Source organism: Bufo gargarizans, chromosome 3 (assembly GCF_014858855.1).
Source record: "Bufo gargarizans isolate SCDJY-AF-19 chromosome 3, ASM1485885v1, whole genome shotgun sequence".
NCBI classification, from domain to species: domain Eukaryota; kingdom Metazoa; phylum Chordata; class Amphibia; order Anura; family Bufonidae; genus Bufo; species Bufo gargarizans.
Genome location: NC_058082.1, coordinates 351,126,868 through 351,148,084, shown reverse-complemented (window position 1 = coordinate 351,148,084; position 21,217 = coordinate 351,126,868). Strand labels below are relative to the sequence as shown.

Here is a 21,217-nt window from a genome sequence, read left to right as displayed (position 1 = left end):
TGTGAGAGTGCGGTTATTAAATGGCAGCAACGGGGTATCTGGAGGGGTGCCATCCAGAACTGATAATAAGTGCTTTAGGACCTTAACAGGGCACCATTCATTAAAAGTCTGGAAATAATTTACCTTAGTTGGCAGCCCTACTTGGGAGGTTTTGGTGGAGAAAAGATACAGCGAAAAATAATCAGTGCGCCAGACTAATTGGCCTACAGCCAAACCTTTAACCCTAGTTGAAGTGCTAGTGAATTCTCCGGGTCTTAAGAAACCATAAAAGCTGAGGAACATGGCGGCTTTGATAATTATACTGATATAGGGCCTAAAAGGTTTGCCATCTAGTGAATTTGAAACTTCTCTGAACAGCTCCCCGGACACCGGCTGTCTACTCAGACCTGGACTCGTGCAGCTTTTGTGAATGCCCCTTAAAGTGGCTTTGACCACTTGCGAAGCAAAAAACTATCCGCAGTCCGGATGTTCTAAGATATGATAATATTGAACCCTTGCCAAATAAAGCTTGATCGTGTTATATCAGAAGTTAAATAATAATAATAATAAAAATTAAATAAAATAAACCAAATAAAGTTCACCACTGCACTTCTTGATGTCAGCTGACTTCAGTGACCTCCGTGTGATGCTGATAAAATCACAATGAATCAGTCTTTATACAAAAGGTGGTCGCACTGCCAGGTATATATCTCAATTCAAAAGCTCAAGAGAAGCGGCAATATTCCTTGACACAACCAACACACTCCCGCTGGTAGTCTTTCCTCAAAGCAACCTTCCTATTGGGTGCCGTTCACACACTGGAATAAATCCAGCTTCCTCAGCCAGCAAGGCAGCAAGCTTCCTAGACTTCTTCCAGGCATAACTCTCCTAGCTACCAATCCAGTGTGAAAGCCTTCTGTGAACCCCAAATCTAGAAACTGAACAGAATTTGCATCATGATGTTCTGATAGGAGTAGGGTTGAGTGAACCCAAACTGTAAAGTTCGGGTTCGTACCAAACTTTAGGATTTTTGGACCCCAGACCCAAACCCAAACACTTCAGTAAAAGTTTGGGTTGGGGTTCGATGATTTATTGGCGCTTTTTGAAAGGCCAAGCAACAAGCATTTAACTCTGTGCCCTTAGAAGTCATCACAGCCATGCTTACTAATGGCATGGCTGTGATTAGCCAGTGCAGCATGTGACCCAGCCTCTATATAAGCTGGGTCACTCTGCTGTGCTTAGTGTAGGGATAGGATGTTGCTGCTGTGAAGGAGAGAATAGGAAATAAACTTTAATCTGAACTGCAATTGAACTCAGCGATTTTGTTGTGTGGGTGCAATGCACAATCGTTTTACCCTGCCCTGAGCCCAGTGACAAAGAAAAATAACTTTTATCCATCTGTTAGTTAGGTGGGCGGCGACGGACATTTTATGAAAGCTCAGTGCATCAGCACTGCATATGTGCGTTTGTGACATTGAAATCCAAGCTTAAAATACTGCAATAATAATCTGGGTTTAAAAAAAACACACCCATTTTTGGCAATTTTCTACATTTGGTGCCTTTGCAGCTGTAATGACCGGCATCACGCACAGGGAGGGAAAAGGGAAAGCCCTGCCCAAGGGAGAGGGAAAGGTGGTGACCCCTGACTCACCTTGCGGCTGGCACCTGACTGCCCTGACGTCCCTAGACGGGTTCCTCACCCGTGCGGCGATCACGTGCCTAAACCCTGGCTTTCCCTAAAATGAGCCCTAGATAGTGAACGGGCCGGTGGGATCGCTAGTCCGCACTACTGACACTAAGAGGGAAACACCAGGGAGAGGACAGACAATACAGACAAACACATAAACCCAGGTGGGCGACCACAGCAGACCCCAAAGGTCCAACAGGGATCCGGAGGGAAACGTTCTGGACCAACAACCAGAGAACGCAGCAACACAGCTCCAGTGGTTAGTATAGATGTCCAGGCAAGAAGCTCTATATCTGGAAACCAGAGAAGTGTGAGAGGGGAATATAAGCAGGTTGGGAGTGCTGGACAAGGAACAGCTGAGGAGAAGGAGCTACGGATCCCTGAGTGAGCCAAAAAGGGTTGCAAAGCAAACTCAGAAAGCTACCATAAAGAAACAGCCCTATCTTACATAGAGCGCGCAGCCAGCTGCTGCGACTTCCTGACCCAGGGTATAACGGAGTCAGGCGTGGGTCATGGTAGGGCAGTATGTGTGCACACACCTACATGAACTGACTGACAGGGGTAAGCCCCTGAAACTTCTGGGTATCCAAATTGGGCACATGGCCTGAGCTTGCCCTTTACACCTTGGAGGTGTTGGCCTGCCCTGCAGCCAGTGTATTGTCTGAATGTGTGTTTAGCACGACTGGAGGGGGTTATCACAGGTTATATTTCCCAATGCTTTGGGGTGTACCCTAATTAAAAAAAATATAAATAAATTTAAAACCAAAAAGTAGTGTAGGCTACCTCCTCCTCTCCTCCTCCTCCACCGCCGTTTCCACCTACACCGCCACATCCACCGCCTCCTCAATCTCCTACTCCATATGGACCTCTTCCTCCTAGATCATGATTTTTTTTTACATATTTTATCTTATTTAAAGTCATTTCCCTATCCACATTTGTTTGCAGAGCACTTGTCATGCTCTTAACCACATTTTGATGCCATTTGCAGCCCTCTAGCCCTTTCCATTACATTTTTACAGCCATTTTAGTGCTCAAAAGTTCGGGTCAATGGGGTTCGGGTTCGGCCGAACCAGTCAAACCCGAACATTCAGGTGTCCGCTCAACTCTACTTCTCATAGCTAGACAGTGAAAATCTCCTTTAGTCCCTCCTATGATATTTCTCACCGAAATGATTTCCTCACATTGTACATATGAAAGACTGCATAATGTTGGACATTATATCCTTCACTGTTTTAACTTCCTTGGCTTTATCGTTGTTAGAATACATAAGGTTTTTTCTCACTTGGTTGCAGTTTTGTGCTTGATACTGTCTGTAAGAGGACATTAAGTTTTTTTCCATCATTTAGTTTTAATATCTGTTGCTCATCCCTGTTTTAATACCCCTGTCTGCAATGTACCCTGTCATTTGCACTATGATATAGGTCTTCCTGCTGCATGTTAATATTCTGTATTCTTTTAGTTTGACAAAACCAATAAATATTTAAAGAATTAAAAAATAACTCATCTGTCTGCAGTCCAGCCATTGGCACACCACTGCCTTGTTCCTGGATGCGTCTAGTACCTGCTGGACCTAAAGTGAACTTGTCCTAGAGATGAGCGAATTTCTCAAAAATTTGATTTGGCCGATTCGCCAAATTTTCCGAAGAGATTTGATTCAATACGAATTTATTTGTGGCGAATCGCATAACAAAACAGCTATTTCCTGGATGCAGAGAGCCTGTGTAATGGTGTAGAACACTGTGCCTTGCAGTAATATGCATAGGTAGTCTGCTGTGGTAATGAAACAATGCTGTGAGTCAGTATGACACGCATATGACAGGCGTCGCTCTTCGAATCACTGCACACTTCACTTATTTGGGCAGTTACGGGGCCAAAACTGACCAAATAACTCAAGTGTCGACTCAGTCTTACAGGTCAATGTTAGCGCCAGGTATAAAGAACCGTGCAGAGGCCCAAGGTCCTACTGTAGCATGAAAGAGCGCACTCCTTTTACACCATCATCAGCTGATTCCACATAGATAACGCCGTTCTCAGTGTTACTATCCCACTTCTATGCCTCCTTGAAAAAATGCATTCGCCTTCACTCGGTTAGCATTTGGTCAGTAATCCATCAATATTGCTAAAGCAAAAAAAAAACAGTTGATCCAAGAGAGATGACACATGAATGGAATATTTGCATGTCTTCTGTGTTTTGTACCCAATGTCACGATCAATGTGGGGAGGAAACCACACTGAACACAGGAGGGAAGGGGAACAGTAACTGGGCCTGGAAACTAGGGAATAAACAGGTCACCTCCTAGACAACCCTAATTCGGGCCCTGACTAACTATCAATATGAATAGACCTTGAAGGTAGAAATATTCATAAACAGGATACCTAGACCCTGATTTCCCTATATGGCCCTGGAATAAGTATGGGACCAAAGACAACCCATTCCTCCCCAGATGTTTGAATACAAACAAATGCAACACTTAACTTCTGTAGAGATGGAAGAACAGGAACACCAGAGAGGATCTCACATCAGTTCAGCCAAACCCAAATGAAGCTATCAACCGCATAGTCAGAAGGATGGAGACTATAAAGGGTAGAAGTGATGACCGCTGAGCAACAGCTGAGAAAAGGCAAGTGGTCATTAACCCTATCAACATTGAATCAAGAGAAATCAAGGAGGCTGTTATCCTCCACGCTTAGCCAATCTCCTTGGTTTCCTGACATAAGTCACCTGAGGGACCGTGACACCCACTCCTGCTTTTGGCTACCAAATCATAAGCCAATTCTGATAGGACCATACAGGCCCTACAGCTGCTACACAGACAGGATCCGTTGTGCGTCTCATTTTTCCTTCCTTATGACAGATCAAAAAAAGGGTCAAATAAATGATGATATTAACCAGGAAGAAAAAGGCAAACTAGTAGCCCATTCATGGAGTGGGGCGGGTGGGAGAAAAGTTTGAGAAGTCCACAGAGTGGCTTAATGACATAGAGTTGAGGTGGCAGCAGCAGCAGCATGAGGAGACCACAGAGTGGCCCATTTACATAGTGTTGAGTTGGCAGCAGCATGAGGAAGCCAAAGAGTGGCCCAGTGACATAGTGTTGAGTTAGCAGCATGATGAGGCCACAGAGTGGCCCAGTGACATAGTGTTGAGTTAGTAGCAGCATGAGGAGACCACCGAGTGGCCCAGAGACAGAGTTATGAGTTGGCAGCAGCATGAGGAGACCACAGAGTGGCCCAGTGAAATCGTCATGAGGTAGCAGCAGCATGAGGAGACCACAGAGTGGTGAAGTGGCAGCAGCATGAGTAGACCACAGAGTGGCAAGGTGACATGGTGTGGAGGTGGCAGCAGCATGAGGAGGCCACAGAGTGGCACAACGACAGAGTGTGGAGGTGGCAGCAGTAGAATGAGGCCACAGACTGGCACAATGACAGAGTGTGGAGGTGGCAGCATTATGAGGAGCACTCCTCCAATAGTGAAAAAAATCCGGTCTTTAATTTGAACCAGCAGCATAATACAGCAACATTTTGACCACCACTGCTTAATAAAGACCAGAGGTGTTTGAAACTTCGCTGTATTATGCTGGTTTAAATTAAAGACCAGATTTTTTTCACTATTGGAGGAGTTCTGCGGATTTCTATATATACATATTTCACGCTGTGACCCATGGCTAAGATCTCTATCTGCGAGAACCATCACCCTTCTGAATGGTATTTTTGTTGTTCCAATGCTGGGATTTGTAGTGCTGCTTATCATTCCACTTCCCTAGCAGCATGAGGAGGCCACAGAGTGGCACAATGACAGTGTGTGGAGGTGGCAGCAGCATCATGAGGCGACCACAGAGTGGCCCAGAGACAGAGTCATGAGTTGGCTGTAATGACCGGCAACACACACAGGGAGGAAAACAGGGAAAGCCCTGCCCAAGGGAGAGGGAAAGGTGGTGACCCCTAACTCACCTTGCAGCTGGCACCTGCCTGCCCTGACGTCCCTAGACGGGTTCCTCACCCGTGCGGCGATCACGTGCCTAAACCCTGGCTTTCCCTGAAATGAGCCCTAGATAATGAACGGGCCGGTGGGATCGCTAGTCCGCACCACTGCACTAAGAGGGAAACACCAGGGAGAGGACAGACAAACACAGACAAACACAAACACCCAGGTGGACGGCAACAATGTCCACAAAGGTCCAACAGGGATCCGGAGGGTAGCGTTCTAAGGCAACACTCAGAGAACACAGCAACACAGCTCCAGTGGGTCAGAATAGATGTCCAGGCAGGAAGCTCTATATCTGGCAACCAGAGAAGTGTGAGAGGGGAATATAAGGAGGATTGGGAGTGCTGGACAAGGAACAGCTGAGAGAAGGAGCTACGGATCCCTGAGTGAGCCAAAAGGGTTTGTAAAGCAAACCCAGAAAGCTACAATAAGGAAACTTCTCTATCTGACATAGAGCGTGCAGCCAACCGCTGCGACCTCCTGACCCCGGGTACAACGGAGTCAGGCGTGGCTCTCGACACCCTCGTGACAGTACCCCCCTCTCTACGAGGGGCCTCCGGACACTCAGGACCAGGTCTCTCAGGATGAGAGGCATGAAAAATCCGGACTAGCCTGTCGGCGTTTACCTCAGACGCAGGAACCCACATTCTTTCCTCGGGACCGTAACCTCTCCAGTGCACCAGATATTGGAGAGAGCGGCGGACCCGACGAGAATTAACAATTTTGGATATCTGAAATTCCAAACTACCATCCACGACAACAGGAGGGGGTGGCAGCGGTGACGGTTCTAGAGGTGGAACATATTTTTTGAGTAACGACTTATGAAAGACATTATGGATTTTAAAAGTCTGAGGTAACTCCAGGCGAAAAGCCACAGGGTTGAAGATGGCTACAATCTTGTAAGGACCAATAAACCTAGGACCCAGTTTCCAAGAGGGAACCTTCAACTTGATATTCCTAGTAGACAACCACACATAGTCATTCACTCCTAGGTCCGGACCTGGCGACCGTCTCTTATCAGCCATGCATTTGTATTTACCTCCCTTATTATTCAAGTTAGCTTGCACCTTCTGCCATACTGATGAAAGAGATGACGAAAACCGTTCCTCTTCGGGAACCCCAGAAGACCCCCTCTCTTTGAAATTACAGAATTGGGGATGAAAACCATATGCACCAAGAAAAGGTGACTTGCCAGTGGATTCCTGACGGCGATTATTTATGGCAAACTCAGCTAACGGTAAATATGACGACCACAACTCTTGGTTTTCAGACACAAAACATCTTAGATATGTCTCCAGGTTTTGGTTGGTACGCTCAGTCTGTCCATTCGACTGAGGATGGAAAGCTGAGGAAAAGGACAAGTGAACCCCCAAACGGGAACAAAAAGCTTTCCAAAATTTAGAAATAAACTGGGTTCCCCGATCCGAAACAACATCGGAGGGGACCCCGTGAAGCTTCACGATCTCACTGACGAATACCTGAGCAAGAGTTTTAGCATTAGGTAGTGCGGATAACGCAATAAAGTGTGCCATTTTGCTAAACCTGTCCACTACTACCAAAATCACTGTTTTACCCGCAGACAAAGGTAAGTCAGTGATAAAATCCATTGACAGATGTGTCCACGGTCTATTGGGAATGACGAGTGGTAATAGAGACCCTGCAGGACGTGTATGTGAAACTTTTGCGCGTGCACAGGTAGAACAAGAAGACACAAAATCCAATACATCCTGACGCAACCTTGGCCACCAAAAACGACGAGACAATAGCTCTAAGGTTGCTTTACTACCCGGGTGCCCAGCAAGTGCCGAATTATGATGTTCCTTTAATAATTCGAGACGTAGGTTCAACGGTACAAACAATTTCTCTGAGGGGCAAGAGACCGGGGCGTCCCCCTGGGCCTCTAACACCTTCCCCTCCAAAGCAGAGTGTACCGCAGAGACAATCACTCCTCTTTGTAGAATGGGCACCGGATCACTCACATTACCCCCTCCAGGGAAACAACGAGATAGTGCATCAGCCTTGGTATTCTTTACCCCAGGACGATAGGTAATCACAAAGTTAAACCTGGTAAAAAATAGCGACCACCTAGCCTGTCTAGGGGTGAGACGCTTAGCTGATTCGAGGTACAGCAGATTTTTGTGGTCCGTAAACACAGTGACGGGGTGGACTGCCCCCTCTAAAAAGTGACGCCACTCCTCAAAGGCAAGTTTAATAGCTAACAGTTCCCTATTGCCAATATCGTAGTTCTGTTCTGCTGCAGATAGTTTTTTAGAAAAGAAAGCACAAGGACGCCATTTGCCAGGAGACGGACCCTGAGACAGCACAGCCCCCACTCCCACCTCTGACGCATCTACTTCAACAATAAAAGGCTGAGAGACATCAGGTTGGACTAGTACAGGTGCTGAGGTAAACCTCTCTTTTAGAGAGGAAAAAGCAACTTTAGCGGCGTCAGACCATTTAGAAAAATCAGACCCCTTCCTAGTCATGTCAGTAAGGGGTTTTACGATCACCGAATAATTTTTAATGAATTTCCTATAGAAATTGGCGAAGCCCAAGAACCGTTGTAGTGCTTTGAGGTTCTCAGGAAGATCCCAATCCAAAATTGCCTGGACCTTCCTAGGATCCATACGGAAACCTGACGCAGATAAATAATAACCTAGGAATTGTATCTCCTGAACGGCAAAAACACATTTTTCAATTTTAGCATATAATTAATTCGTCCGTAGGACCTGTAGTACTTGTCTGACATGCACCTCATGTGTTCTCAGATCAGACGAATAAATTAAGATATCATCTAGGTATATTACCACAAACCTGCCGATGAGATGACTAAAAATGTCATTAACGAAATGTTGAAAGACGGCAGGAGCATTGGTCAGGCCGAAAGGCATAACTAGATTTTCAGAATGCCCCTCAGGGGTGTTAAAAGCTGTTTTCCACTCATCCCCCTCTTTAATACGAATCAGATTGTAGGCCCCCCTAAGATCAAGTTTGGAGAACCACCTAGCACCCGCAATCTGGTTAAACAGGTCAGGAATGAGAGGAAGAGGGTATGGGTCTCGGATGGTTATCCGATTTAATTCACGAAAATCTAGGCAAGGACGCAGGCCCCCATCTTTCTTTTTAACAAAGAAAAACCCTGCAGCCACGGGTGAAGAAGAGGGTCTGATGTGTCCCTTGGCCAAACTCTCGGAGATATAATCCTTCATGGCTTGTCTCTCTGGACCTGAAAGATTATATAACCTGGTCTTGGGTAATTTTGCGCCGGGAATAAGGTTAACCGGGCAATCATAAGGACGATGAGGTGGTAACTTCTGACAACCCTTTTCAGAAAAAACGTCCTCAAAGTCCGAAACAAATGTAGGTAGGGTAGTTATGGAGGCGACTAAGCAATTGCTATTTAAGCAATTTTCTCTGCACGGCTCACTCCACTCCAATATCTCCCTGGCCTGCCAATCCACCACTGGATTGTGCGCTACCAACCAGGGAAGGCCCAGCACCACCGGAGTGGGAAGCCCCTCCAGAACATAACATGAGAGCATCTCGTTATGGTGGTCCCCTACCCGAAGGTGTAAATTATGAACGATGTGGGTGAGGTTTCTCTGAGACAGAGGAGCAGAATCTATAGCAAATATGGGAATAGGTCTCTGTAACGTACAGAGAGACAAACCCATAGTGCGGGCAAAATGGGCATCTATCAAATTTACCCCTGCTCCACTGTCTAGAAAGAAAGAAACAGGCTCTGTCTTCTCACCAAAAACAATAACCACTGGCAACACAAATTGCGATGTACGTATGGAGGAAACGTATACCCCCCGGCTGACATCCTCCACACAGCCTGGGGTTAATAGTTTTCAGACGGTTTTTTTGTTTCTGAGGAAAGAAGGACAGACGTTAATGAAATGACCCCTCCCCCCACAAGAAAAACAACCCCCACGCCTACGGCGAGCCTCAGGAGGACGGACCTGACGAGTAGTTCCTCCTAGCTGCATAGGCTCGTCTAAGTCCGTACAGACTAACTGCTGCTTGGGAGGGGTTACCAATGGCTCCGGTTTTTTCAACCTGTCCCTAAGGCGTCTATCTATACGGATAGAAAGGGACATAACTGCATCAAGGGAAAAGGGGGTCTCATACAATGCAAGCGCATCCTTAACCCTTTCGGATAACCCAGAGCAGAACTGACTCCTGGGAGCCGGGTCGTTCCATTGGGTATCCGTAGCCCACCTGCGGAAGTCAGAGCAATACTCCTCTACCGGCCGCTCTCCTTGTAGGAGTCTCCGTAATTTTGATTCAGCCAGTGCGACTCCGTCAGGGTCGTCATATATGAGACCCAAGGCCCCGAAAAACTCATCCACTGACCGAAGAGCCTGGGAATCAGTAGGTAAAGAGAACGCCCAGGACTGCGGGTCCCCCTGCAGCAGGGAAATAACAACACCCACCCGCTGTTCTTCATTACCAGAGGAGTAAGGACGCAGTTTAAAGTATAGTTTACAGGCCTCACGGAACGTCAAAAACTTGTCCCTTCCCCCAGAAAATCTGTCAGGGAGAGGGACCTTGGGTACCGCAACAACCTGGTTACCAGTAGCAACCGCTGGGCTTGCGGTCTGTTGTAATTGCTGCTGTTGCTGGAGGACCGACGCCTTCAATCCTGCCACCTCCAAAGACAGGCCATGAAATTGTTCGGACAGAGCAGCAATTGGATCCATACTGGATTCTAAGTAGGTAAAAAAAAAAAATTTTTTTTTTTTTTTTTTTTTTACCTACACAAAAATAAGGGCCAGATATAATGTAATGACCGGCAACACACACAGGGAGGAAAACAGGGAAAGCCCTGCCCAAGGGAGAGGGAAAGGTGGTGACCCCTAACTCACCTTGCAGCTGGCACCTGCCTGCCCTGACGTCCCTAGACGGGTTCCTCACCCGTGCGGCGATCACGTGCCTAAACCCTGGCTTTCCCTGAAATGAGCCCTAGATAATGAACGGGCCGGTGGGATCGCTAGTCCGCACCACTGCACTAAGAGGGAAACACCAGGGAGAGGACAGACAAACACAGACAAACACAAACACCCAGGTGGACGGCAACAATGTCCACAAAGGTCCAACAGGGATCCGGAGGGTAGCGTTCTAAGGCAACACTCAGAGAACACAGCAACACAGCTCCAGTGGGTCAGAATAGATGTCCAGGCAGGAAGCTCTATATCTGGCAACCAGAGAAGTGTGAGAGGGGAATATAAGGAGGATTGGGAGTGCTGGACAAGGAACAGCTGAGAGAAGGAGCTACGGATCCCTGAGTGAGCCAAAAGGGTTTGTAAAGCAAACCCAGAAAGCTACAATAAGGAAACTTCCCTATCTGACATAGAGCGTGCAGCCAACCGCTGCGACCTCCTGACCCCGGGTACAACGGAGTCAGGCGTGGCTCTCGACACCCTCGTGACATTGGCAGCAGCATGAGGAGACCACATAGTGGCCCAGTGACATAGCGTTGAGGTAGCAGCAGCATGAGGAGACCACAGAGTGGTGAAGTGGCAGCAGCATGAGGAGACCACAGAGTGGCAAGGTGACAGAGTGTGGAGGTGGCAGCAGCATGAGGAGACCACAGAGTGGCCCAATGACAGAGTGATTAAATGGCCAAAGAAAAAAGGGGAGAAGGCGCTCATAGGTGGTGGTTGACAAGATATGTTATTACTTGCTCCTAGCCAGGGTGAGTGGTTACTACTCACCTTGGTTTGGTTGTACTTTTGGTAGTACAATTCTGGTGGAGGTAAAATCGTAGGGGTGATATGGGTTGGTGCAGCCGATAATCGTCCAAGTTGACCATGGGCGGGAGCCAAACCACCACTTTGGTGTGAATTATGGTATATGGGGGGGAGCTCGTCTGCACTGGGTTCGTGCAGTGAGCGGATGGACACAAGGCGCAATTCACAACCCAGTTGAGGATACAAAGTATTTTTTATTATTTTTTGGTTAGCAAAGACGACCCCCTTTATCAAGTCTGTATCCTTGTCACCGTAGGCTAAATTGAGGTCACTCTTGTTGGAGATCCCTTTTTAGGGGGTGTATGGAGGTCCGCACTGCTTAGCGATGCGGCCGATGAGTGTCCTCCTGTGGTAGCGCTTCTGCACGTGTAGCCTACGGTGTCACCGCAGCAGCATGAGGAGACCTCACTGGTGAGGTGGCAGCAGGATCAGGAGACCACAGAGTGACCTGGTGACAGAGTGGGGAGGTGGGTTGCAATAACAGTACCCGCTGACAATGGTGGGTGTAAGAAGGAGCACTTGACATCAGATGTGTGGCATCAGGTGGGTGGCAGCATCAGAATATTAGCTGATGCAGGTATCCAAAATAAACTGGTCTCTTTTATTAAGGTTTGGGTGAGGCAGCATGGATTATCTAATTTGATGCATCAGGCATTGGTGGGTGGAAATCCTGGCTGATCCACACCTGATTCATCTTGACAAAGGTCAGTCTCTCCACATTTTGGGTGGACAGGTGAGTTCTCCTTGGGGTAGCTATGGCCCCCGCCACACTAAACACCTGCTCTGATGCCACACTACTGCTTTTCCAGGGCAAACTCAGCCAGTTGTGGCCACAACTCCAGTTTGGCTGCCCAGTAGTCCAGCAGATCTGCCCAAGTATGCCACCACCTGCTGGTTCAGGTTCTGCTCCAGGTCTAGCTGCTGCTGCTAGTGAGTAGTTTCTTCACTAAGCTGGGTTAAGAAAGCTGCTCATCATCAACTCTAGACTCAAGCTGCTGCTAATGGAGCTGGTACTGCTAGCACAGAGGGTCCCCCCGGTCAGACCTGCAAGAGGATGGATGATGGCACAGATAGGCAGTGTCCAACTGACTGCATAGGATGTCTCTATAGTAGTTCAGTTTGTCCTTCATCTCAGCAGGTGTAAAAAAGGCTCCCATTTTGGACCGGTAGCAAGGGTGCAACAAGGTGGAGAGGCAGAAGTCATCCCTCTGCCGAATGGTGACAATTTGTTTGTCACTACCCAAGCAAGTGAGCATGCAGCTGGCCATTTGCGCAAGTGACTCAAAGGGACCACATCTCCCTCAAAGGGACCACATGTCTCCATCTCAACTGCATACTGCCACAGTGTGCCTGAGTCATCTTCCTCATCTCTCTCTTGCACCTCCGGCTGCTCCTGCTCCTGCTCTCCTGTCACCTGTGAAGAAAAACCACCCATTTAGCTACACATTGCTTGTGCTTCAAGAACACAACTGAGAACATGGAGGCGGAAGCAGCATCACCTAGCCAAGTTGCTAGTAAAGGACATATATTGTCCTTGACCTAAGTTACAGCTCCACACGCCGGCACTTATACTTTGGCAGACACCGACAGGCTCAAGCACTGGCCCACCTTCTGTTCTATATATTTGTGGTCAGGACCTGACGAGTGGAAGATGCCCAACCACCACCCCCCTACCTGATTGGCCTGAGGTGTGCCTTGGCCTCACTAGGTCGGTATGCCTGAAAAAGGGGGCATACCCTGAATGTGATGGTTGAAATGACTGAATGAAGAATGGGAATGGGTGGGCAGGGGACGTCCGAATGCAGACGTGCTGCCTGGGAGAGCCGGACTGCTTAAGACAGGTACTGGCCCCTCCCACAAATCCAGGCTAGCCTGCGGCCAGCCTTAACACTTGTGGTCAGGACCTGACGAGTGGAAGATGCCCAACCACCACCCCCCTACCTGATTGGCCTGAGGTGTGCCTTGGCCTCACTAGGTCGGTATGCCTGAAAAAGGGGGCAAAACCCACCAGTGAGGGAAGGATTGGCCTGACGTGCTACTCTGCCAACTTACTGAATGCTTGGACCAGCTCTGCTTGTGGCTCCGGGATATACCGCACAAAGCACCCCGAGCGCCAGCGCCCCAAGTGTTTGATGATATGCGCAGGAACTCCATGCTTGGACGCTGCGGATGCCGCACCGATGCGGAAAGAATGCCCCGAGAATTGAGCCGGATTCAAACCTACACTGGTCAACAGGATGCGAATATGTTTGATGAACTGGCTGGACGTCAGTGGACCAACCGGAAATGGAAGTAATGGGTCGGTGGGGCTGTGAAGACTAAGGGCCAGCAAGAGGTTGTCCAAGACTGTCACTGGACACCATGCGTTTGTGGTCTGAAAGAACTTAACTACATGGCCGGGACCTACCTGCCTTGTTTTGTTGTGAGGCAACTGCAAATGAAAATTACTGCCCATCCTTACTAAGTCTCCCTTGTGGAGAGCCACCGCCCCTTGTCTGGCCTGTGTCACTTCACCTGGTCTTAAAAACCCGTAAAACGCCAAGTACATAGCTGCCTTGATCACCAGGCTGGGAAGGACTCCGAATGGTGACAGTGTGAGGACTTCCGACAGGCTACGAAACGTGTCCCCCGAAATCGGTTGACGGACCGACTTGACCGTGACCTGGCTTTTCTGAATGCCTCTGAGGATGGCCTTGATCGGGTGAGCAGAAAATATAGAGGGTCTGTCTGGCTCTTGAAGTGCCAAAAAATGCTGCACCCCAGCCAAATATAGCCTAATGGTGTTGTAGGATAAAGCCAATACCGAGTGACAATAAGACACGAAAGCCACCATATACTTGACCTGACCAGTGTCACCCCTAGGATATAGCAACTGGAAGTCTAAGAAAACCACCCACGCTCGGCGGTATGACCTCAATGTACTGATCGACAAAGACTTTGTAATGAGTGAACTGGCGACCACCATCAGCGAGTTTAGTCCAAGACCAGCAGCCGCCAGTCCGGAACCGGGGTGCCCACTGAGTCTGCTTCTGGGTTCTGTAAGAAAAAGCGTGAAAAATCAAAGCGAGATAAAGCATCAGCTGCAATATTGCTCACCCCGTCCAAAAACAGGGCATGAAAATGAAACCCCTGTTCCAGGGCTATCCAGGTCAACCTACGCATGAAAGACATGATGAGTAACGATTTAGATCTACCCTTGTTAATGATCTCTGCAGTCGCCATGTTGTCAGTGTGGAAAACCACCGTGTGACCCGACCACCTATGCCCCCAAACTATAGCAGCTGCTACTATAGGATAGATCTCGAACAATGCCGACGTCTGAGAAAACCCCGGCATCTGTAGTACATGCGTGGGCCATGAGCCGGCGAACCAATGTGAGCCAAATATGGCCGCAAAACCTATCGAGGCAGCTGCGTCTGAAAATACGTGTGGAGAATCAGACGTGGCCCTTGGAATGAACATGGAAATGCCATTCCACCCGCTGAGAAATCTGTCCCACATGAACAGATCTGCTCGGGCGTTGGCATTAAGATGCACTGATGCGTCCAAATCACTGGTCTGTTGGAGTAGGACTAGCAATCTAGAAATAAATGATCTACCCTGAGGAATGATCCTCATGGCGAAGTTTAACATACCCAACAGAGACTGCAATTCTCTCTTGGTGCAAACCTGCGACGTGAGCAAGGAACGGACACCTAACTTGATCCTGTCGAGTTTGTCTTGTGGCAGACTGGCCGACATGTCGCGTGAATCCAGGGAGATCCCCAAGAATGTGACAACCTGCGCAGGCCCTTCTGTTTTGTGGGCAGCAACCGGAATGTTTAACTCCTTGAAAACTTGCAAGAGAATCTGCAAGTCAACAGGCGCCCGTGAGGGTTCTTCTATCAACAGAAAATCATCCAGGTAGTGAATGACATTCTGGCAAGCCCGTACTTCCAACAAAATCCATTCCAGAGCCTGCGCTAACTTATCAAACAGACTGGGGCTGCTCTTGGAACCAAACGTCAACTTGGTGGCGAAATAGTAAGCATCTCTCCATTTGATGCCATGCCACTGCCAGAGAGATGGGCTAATGGGCAGCAGTTTGAACGCATCAGAGACATCTGCTTTGGACAGCCAAGCACCCCTGCCTGTCTGTAGAATGACCTGGATAGCCTGGTCCACGGAAGTGTACTTCAATGAAAATTCCTCAGACGGAATCAATGAGTTGAGACTAGGAACGTGAGAAGAATGTGGAGCAGACAAGTCATAAATCAAACGAAATTTATTGGAGTATTTCCCCTGTACCACCCCCACCGGGCTCACCCTCCATGTGAAAAAAGGAGAGGACTGGAAAGGACCAATTATGAAGCCCTTCTCCAGCTCACTTGCCAACAGCAGATCCACCAGGTCAGGACGTCTAGAAGCCGACTGCAGGTTGGGGCATTCATGAGTCTGCTGAGGTAAGGCGATGAGCCCGGTGTGGAACCCCCGTGAAAATCCTTCCACCAGAAAAGCGCGGAACGACTGCACCGGATGAAGTCGCAGCAGCTGGTCTAGAACCTCGACATTCACCCGGCTCAGTCATGCCGGCTTCACGGTGCAGACTGTGACCGGATGTGCCCTAAAACATGTGGCACAGATGTGCAGGAGCCTGCACTGGCTGAAATTGCAGACAGCATAGTTGAAGTTGTTGCAGAGCTGGGCTTTCCCCAAGTAATGAATGGGTCTCCCCAGTTTGTCAAACTGGGTAGCCTGCTGGCTGGGACCCGGGTTGATCCCGCCTCTGGAGGTACTGGGGGCAGCTGTGAGGTCAGCCAATGGGCACCAGGCGGTAGTATGAGCAGGAGACTGACATGTGGCGCACACCGGGGACTTCAAACTGGCGAAGTGCCTACAGAATAACTCCATGTCAATATTGCTCCAGTCCGTGACTACCTGGAACTGGGCCCAAATGGCTGCAGCTTTGGCCGAGAAGGACCTATGATAATCGTAGAATGCTGTGCCCCCGTACTTGTGCGCCAAATCTACCACCCTGTAGAGGTAAATGTCCAACTCCTCTCTCCTGTTGGGGCTGGCGGAACACACAACGTCTCTGAACAGGCTGAAAGCCAGGACGAACTCAGCCAGGGTCAGCTTGCGACTGAGCCTGGGGTCTTTGGCCTTGAGTACTACTGACAACTCGCTGCAGCCGAAGGACTTATTTTCTGTAACGTCGTGGGACGTAATTAACAAGGATGCCAAGTTGACATCCTTGCCCTCTAGGATGTCCTTCTTAATACTGGGCCTGACGAAATACACCGGCGCCACAGAAGGCACTCCCCCGCCCTGTGACAGGTTGGCTGTTGAACGAAGAGTAGGCACGGTACCTGTGACCACAGCCGGAGGTGCCGCGCCACCAGCTGGCCCAACTGCTGGGGGGGGGTCGCGACGCTGTTCCATTACTTCCATCCGGGCTTGTAAATCCTGGATGGAACTAGTGAGCGTGTTTAACACCGCGTGGATCTGTACCAAGGAATTGGAGATGGTGGTATTGCCGCCGGAAGCAGCCGGCCTGGCTTGTGGTGTAGCGGGAAAGAGCAGACTGAATAATTCCGCCTTTCTGGCAGTAGCCGCAAACGGAATCCCTCTCCTGAGCAATTCAGCCGTCAACCTAGGCACAGTCCAAGCCCTGAGGGATGGAGTGCTGCCGTGTTCGGACCCTCTTGGAGACGGAGGCAAGGACACAAACTCTTCAATGTCTGAAGGCTGAGACATGACGACTGCAACCACACAACAACAACAGCGAAAGGGAGAGAGGAGGGGAAAAAGAAAACAAAAACAACCTGTTAACCCTACGACCTGCTGCCCATAAGCCGACAGACAAGGTGACAGAATCTAAACCCCCCCCCCCAGCAGCGTGGAACGTTTTAACGAGAAGCCGACGAGGCTGACAGGGAGTATGATAGTCGTTTCCACTGACGTATGAGACGAGCCCGAGTTTGTCTGAATCTGTGACGTGGCAGATTCATTAAAAACGAACACTGCGGGCTAACGAACCTACAGACGTGGTAGGTGATGTATGTAAGTATAGGATTTGTGGAAAACAGACCGTATGACGTATGACACTATTCTACGAGATGATGCGAGGTGTCTCTGTCTGTCGTGCGAGAGTGTGGCTGTACTAGCGAATGTACCTATGCTAGTGGTGTATGCACGAAGTTTGGTGGAAAAAGGTTCCCACCCCTTTTTTTTTTTTTTTTTTTATTAACAATCCACCTATTTTTTTTTTTTTTTTTTTCCTTCTTTATTTAACAACCCACTTTTTTTTTTTTTTTTTTCCGTCAAACTGGCTGATGTGCAAACTATGTGTCTAAGGTATGTATGTAGTGTATGTGAAGAGTGTCAAACATGTGCACCACCAGCAACCTTGTAAGTAATCAACCCAGTAATGGCACCAGGACCCAGCTACCAGAGTTTTAACCTGCTGAGCCCAGATGACTCGCAGCCCCTGTGTGAACTTAAATGCAGGTTATGTTGAAAAGGCAGTGAGCTCCAACCATGTGACAATGCTGCCCCCTGGTGCCAAAACTTGAATTGCATGTGCCTGAACGTAGTGAGGAGAAGCGATCCTCCGGCACACTTCCCCCTCTCTTCACACCCTCCTACCCTCCCCCACGTTGCCACACTGCCCAAACAAACCAGTTATCCTGGACAACGATCTTTAACAGCTGCAGACTGAAGGGAAAGGTACACCCGGCTTCTCTGAGGACCCACTCGTGCAGGACGCTTGCTGATGACGTCACACCCGGAAGTAGCAGACGTCCGAATGCAGACGTGCTGCCTGGGAGAGCCGGACTGCTTAAGACAGGTACTGGCCCCTCCCACAAATCCAGGCTAGCCTGCGGCCAGCCTTAACACTTGTGCAGGCGGATACTGGCTTTTGGGCAAAGAAATGACGGCTTGGGACTCTCCACCTCGGATCGGCACAAGCCATCAGTTCTCTGAAAGGTGCAGAGTCCACCACTTCGAAATGGAGGGACTGCAGCACCAGCCACTTGGCCAGGAGCATATTAAGCTTCTGCGCAGTTGGATGAGCGCACGCATACTGTTGTCTCTTGGAAATCTCTTTGGTGATCGATTGCTGACAGAATGACTAACGAGGAGTAGGAGGACAAGGAGCAGGAGCTTCAGGCCCAGCAGATGATGGGAAGGACAGAGAGCTCCCTTTGGCTAAGGTGGTGGAGCCTTGACTGCCTGAAATCGTGTGCGTGCCAGTGGGTGATGCAGCGGTTGCTGCTGCAGGCTGGACCACCACATTGGAGAAACGGTTCTCCCAGGCCACTTTATGGTGATGCTGCACATGTTGACACAGGCCTGTGGTGCCAACATTGGCACCCTGGCCACGCTTCACCTGCCCACAAATGGCCATGTTCACCTCCTCCGGCAGCTTAACAAAAACTGCCACACCGTCAAGTAGGTGATTTTACCCCCAACACTCTGCACTGATTGACCACTACTGCCGCTGCCTCTGTAAACCTCTGCACCACTACTTTCCGGGCAGGTAGGCTCCGGCGAAGCAGGTGGTCTACCCCGGTAACGTTTTGCTCCCGACCTCCCACTGCTGCCACCATGCTGACTCCCGGCCACGCTACGACTTGCTGGCTCCACCGTTGCCTCATGTGCAAGCTGCCACCCTCTTCTCCCGATGATGATGAAGCCCCTCCATCACCCGGCTCCCAACTGCAATTGGCTACATCATCATTGAGTACTGTCTTCATGTCACTTTTGTCCTCCTCAACGGTCTCTGAGCCAGGAGCCTGACCGCTCACAATACCAGCTCCTATGCCACTCTCCTCATCACTACTTGCCCAAAGCGGCGGATGTCTCCTCTAGATCTTGGCTGTGCAGTAGCTGTTAACTGTCCTCTAGTATCTCGTCCTCACTGTATAGTGGAGCTGAGCCCACAGCATATAATACTTCTCTGGCTGAAGGAAACAGAAAAGAACAGAGGCAGGTTGAGGACAGGTGAGGGCACAGGGCCTTCTCCTGAGCCATGCCAACTAAGGGTTGTGTCTGATGAATCCACCAACTTTTTTGCTTGGGGAGTCTTATGTCACTTGGGACGATATGGATGACGACGTCAACCATTCAAGAAACGCTGGGTTGCTGGTCAAGACACGAGTCACACGACCGCTAGATGACACAGGGCGCTCAGGCCTCTCGCTGAGAGTACTGCTGCCATGCCCCCTTACTCTGCTGTGACCTGTGTCTGCACCAGAAACATTTAGGCCTCTCCCCCTCCCCTGTACAGGGCCTGTCACTTCTCTGTCTGACTTACTGTTATATCAAATAAATAAATTAAATGGAAATTAATACACCCCAAAAAAGGCTGTAATTTTCTCACTTCACCACACAATGGCTAATAAGCCCTTTTTTCCACTAATACACCTCAAAAAAGGCATTCGAATATATATATCTGCAAAGCTAAATGGCAAAAAAGCCCTTATTATTTTCCACTTATACATGACAAATAAAGGCTTTAGAACATATAACTGCACCGCACAAGGGCTAATAAGACATACAAATATTTCCTAGTAATACACCCTGTTAATGGCTGCCAATAACAAGCAAGGTTTGCTGGAATTTCAGAGTTATCAACTATTGCAAACCTAAAAGCAGCAGTATAATGGCAATTTGGATCCCCAGTCAGTGCAGCAAGGTGTAATAGGAGTACTCCTATTACCCATGCTGTACACTCCCCTATAGAACCCTGTTCTGCTTCAATACTGTGGAATAATTCCTCCCTATCCTTTCCCTACACTTCCAATGATCTTTCCCTAAACTTCTATTCAGCAAAATTAAAGTTTTCAAGTCTTTCCTTGCATTTTCCCTAGCACCTGCTAATGTCTCTCCCTGCACCAAGTACACTGGAAAATGCCTGAATCCAAGATGACTGAGGTTATTTATAGGGCTGTGACATCACAGGGCTGGCTGCTGACTGCAGTCGAGTTCACCAACCATGCTGCCGAGTAACCGTATGTAAATTGCCTTTTGGCAATCATTTATCTATTCTGGGTCTGGTGTCATGTCATAAAGGATTATTTATTCCTGTATTTATTTACGCACATATCATTGGACTGGGACGGACATAACCACTGGCAAGGGTCCCAGGACCTAGTATACCTACCACATATAACCCCCTGATGAACCCACTGGTATGGGTGAAACGCGTCGGGGCTGTAGGCTATTCATTTCAGTATATCCGTGTTTAAGTGTGCGTGTGTTTGTTTGTATTAATAATTTTATCCTCTTGGTGTGCCCTGTACCTCTTGGACACGCCATGAGGGCGGTATACAGTGGACACCTCTTTAACTAATTCTTTCATTGTTGCGCTAGTTATCCGACAGGACACCACGTATTACCTTTCTCCCTCCACCTGCCACCTCACCAGGGACAGTTAGGAATTTGAGAGTAGGTACGTGGACAGGGCGCCCCCACCACCAGGAGACGTCCCTGGGCAGAGGATCAGTTTAGGGAACCAGTGCTAGGGATTATTTCCCCGGCCCCCCGCTTCTATCCACCATTTATCCTGTATACCTGACTATACTCTGGCCTCTCCTTGGATTAACTGTGACAGAACTTTGTGTATATGTGTATATGTATATTCTCATATTTCTATTAAATTTATTTAAAATTTAGGTATCTAACGAATGAACAGGGTACCCCTGCTGGACTAGTTGATTCATACACTAATACCCCGTTTTTGTATTTCTTGATATTTGTATTGCTGGACTTTCACTGGCTGCTGATTGGCTGCATGCATGGCATCGTGGGTGATCTCTCATTCCCAGA

General features: G+C 48.7%; 1 protein-coding gene across 4 annotated transcripts in view; it reads right to left on the bottom strand.

Moving 5' to 3' along the window:
* CACNA1S (calcium voltage-gated channel subunit alpha1 S) overlaps nucleotides 1-21,217 on the bottom strand; it is a 1,015,758-nt gene that overhangs the window by 940,797 nt on the left and 53,744 nt on the right. Inside the window, exon 1 of one of the 4 annotated variants that reach the window (XM_044287792.1) lies at nucleotides 18,065-18,297. The exons of the other annotated variants lie outside the window; for them this stretch is intronic. The gene's annotated coding sequence lies outside the window, so the exon portion shown is untranslated. Of the gene's footprint in view, nucleotides 1-18,064; nucleotides 18,298-21,217 lie in introns of those variants that run through there. 4 annotated transcript variants of the gene reach the window in all.